This window comes from Anneissia japonica, unplaced genomic scaffold (genome assembly GCF_011630105.1).
Source record: "Anneissia japonica isolate Jap-2015-1 unplaced genomic scaffold, ASM1163010v1 scaffold165_len1371125_cov188, whole genome shotgun sequence".
Lineage (NCBI taxonomy): Eukaryota > Metazoa > Echinodermata > Crinoidea > Comatulida > Comatulidae > Anneissia > Anneissia japonica.
Window position 1 is genome coordinate 483,344 of NW_022697648.1, and position 3,246 is coordinate 486,589.

The 3,246-nt window shown below is 29.0% G+C and overlaps 1 protein-coding gene across 1 annotated transcript in view; it reads right to left on the reverse strand.

Moving 5' to 3' along the window:
* Positions 1-3,246, reverse strand: part of LOC117102275 (polycomb group RING finger protein 3-like) — a 28,697-nt gene extending 25,451 nt beyond the window's left edge. The window contains exon 1 of the mRNA XM_033242508.1: positions 3,142-3,246. The gene's annotated coding sequence lies outside the window, so the exon portion shown is untranslated. The remainder of the gene's footprint in view (positions 1-3,141) is intronic.

Consider the following 3,246-nt stretch of genomic DNA (forward strand, 5'->3'; position numbering starts at 1 on the left):
CAGGATCCATCCATGCTACATCTCGGGAGCTTTACCAGCCTCGCTGAGGCTGGTAAAGATTACCGAGACGTTCCGAGATTTTACAAGGATATTACACGGAGGTACTTTCACACATGCCGTAAAATGTTACTTTTGTTTACATTTTGTTACATTTGGTAAGATTTTTGTACGTGTGAATCGGGTATTAGACTCAAGTTCTATGTACTGTAGACAGACAACTGAGTGGTAAATTTTGGAGAAGTGGGACTGTAGGCCTAAATGACAAAAACATGACAATTTCTGGTAATCTGGGAAAACAGAATGTTTAAACAAATACTGTCTCAATGGAAATTTGATGACATATTATGTTATCATCCTTTTTAAATCGCCAATGTTTAAATTCAATTTTTTACAGGTTTTTTTTAGATTCTACTACAGATAATATCATTATAAGAAGCTTAGTCCTGTGTGTTTCATGCAAATTTTTTTCTCTTGTTGTTCCCCAGTTTCAATCGAATTTAATTTATAGGCTAATCTGTCAACCTGGGCAGTTTAAATTCCCAGACAGGAAGCTGTTTTTTATTCTGTCTGACAAGTCCACATTTTATTAAAAACATCAGCTAGGCATCTGATCAGAAAATGAGTTCTCTTTGAAAAGCCACTTATTATGCTAATGTAATAATTTCCTCCATAACTAAAATGTAGGATTTCCTAAAATCTCCACAACGAAGTAGAACCAATTCATAATCACACACAAACTTAACAGAAAACAGGGGGGTCAAATGATGTCATTAAAAAAAAAATTACAACAGGATTACAGGAAGAAGACCCTTAATTGTTTATGCATCAGAAGCAGACATCAACGAAGAAGTTCAGTATAAAAAAATTATATATGTTATCAGTCAGTTCAGTATAATAAATTGTAATTTTTATCAGTAAATTCAATTCAATACCTACAGTAATGACTAAACAAGCCACTATATAAAAATAAATCATATTACATAACATTTAGCTAAAAAAAAATGGACTGTTACAGGAATCGAACAAGCGACTTTCTGTGTATAATCCAAATGCCATTATACCATCTACAGCTCCCAAAGTACCCTCAATGGCAATATTTTTCTATTGCAATTACAGTATTTCTTTGCTCAAAGGTAAGGATTTAAGGATAACATTTTTTTCCACAATGTTAATTCAAGTAGATTGCTTTATTGATCTTCATATAAAATATTTATATTAAACTATTATGTCATAGTTGCCCTAGTTATATTACATAGTGTTATCTATTAATTGCCTTTTTTACTTAAATCCTAAATATTAATGTTTTATATTTATGATAATTTCATGTATGATGACTGCCCTAGTTACATTATAGATGATATAATCTATCGATTGCTTTTTTCACATGTTAATGAATGTTTAAAAAAGGTTAAAATCATCTATCATTAAAACAGGATAATTGCTTAGGGAAAGCTTGATCTGTTTAAAAATGACCGGTTACTAGGTCAAAATTGAAACATGAAACGACACTTGAAAACATTTCCTTGTGTTCTAATCAAAATCATAGTAATGCGCAATGGATTATTAACTAGGTAATTTTTCCCAAATTAAACATCTTTCAAATTTAAATTGTATCTTATTTTTAAGATGAACTCTATTACAATGGGGGTTTCCACTTAATAGTATACAAAACAAAATGTATTGTCAGATAAGTTTGTTCTTGTTTAAGGATAAAAAAAAAATGAAATACACAGGAAAACAATTCCTCCCATAACTGAATGGTAGGTAACAAAAGCAACTGTTTAAACAGGAAAGAGAAGTGATAATATTGTAGCAAATATAAAGCGGTCTTCTATTATCGACTGCATCGCTGATATTATTACCACCATCTGGTACAAGTTATGAACGCTTTAATAATGAGACCCTAAATTACATTCAGCTTTAATCGCAGATGGAGACGGAGGCAATTTTATGGATTCAAGAGCATGATGGGACAGTTGCTATATAAACAAGTCTATTTGACTAAGTAGCTCTACATACTTTAACTATCAACAATGGAATATTTACAATGATTACCAATATAATAATTACAAAGAATTCGTTGTTGTTTATTATACAGTACTTGAAAGAAGAGAATGGTAAAACGGTATAAAAATAATACATAGCCAGCAAAGAAATATTTATACTCAATATAAATATTGTATTAATGCATACTTATTATTTTTCAATCCATGATACAGAGTACAGTATACATTTGCCAGGAAAGGGAATAGGCAATTAGCTCAAAAAAAACAAATTTGTACTCTTTCCTGAGGATAAATGTAGACATTTTTTGCCAAAGGAAATGGGAAATTGGAGAAGCCAAATATTACTTTCATTATTATTTTTACAAATTTCAATTAGACAATCAACTTTGGTATTATATATTAATTATAATTATATTATATAAAAAGATTTAAACATTACTTCCATAATCCAATTAAGATTGTTGAGGTGCACATCACAATTAAAATATTAATATTAAATAATTGGTCGATAAAATGGTAATAAAATATTACTTAAAGTAATCATTTTGTGTGGAACTTAATATCAGATAATTTTAATATCAACATCATTCAACGACTTCAAGTATTTAAAAATGCATTATAGTTGGCAGTTATTAAATCAATCAATCATTCCACTTATATAACAGTACACCATTCATACAATCCGTGTTTGTGGCGCCACTCAGAACAGAATTTTAAAAAATACATCTTGTTATTAGTGACTTAAAGATGGTTGACTTGCTCATTTTGCAGTACTACTAAATTATTTACTTGAGCACAGAAATTACTGGATTTAAACATTTTCTACCCTGATTTTTATACTGGATACCGATAATACAAATAATAAGCACTTCCATTGTCTGGCAGTTTTTCCATCATTTTTCACAGTAAAATCATGGGTAAATATTTTTTTAAATACACTAATTTTCTATGTTCAATTTGGTAATTATTATGTTACTTCAAAATGAGCATGACAATTTTAAAAATGATTTTTTATAATTTTTGGGGATTTGGCATGGGACAATTCAATTCAATAATAACAGTTATTTCTCTTTTTCGTAAAGTAAAATGAAATGGCATAAAAAAATTAACATTAATTGGATAAAATTAAACTTACGTTTTTGAAGACCAGGTACTAATTTATATACTATATCTTGTATTGTTCTATCAAACCTAGAAATGAAAAATAATGTATAAATAAGCTTTAGAATGAACAGTAATA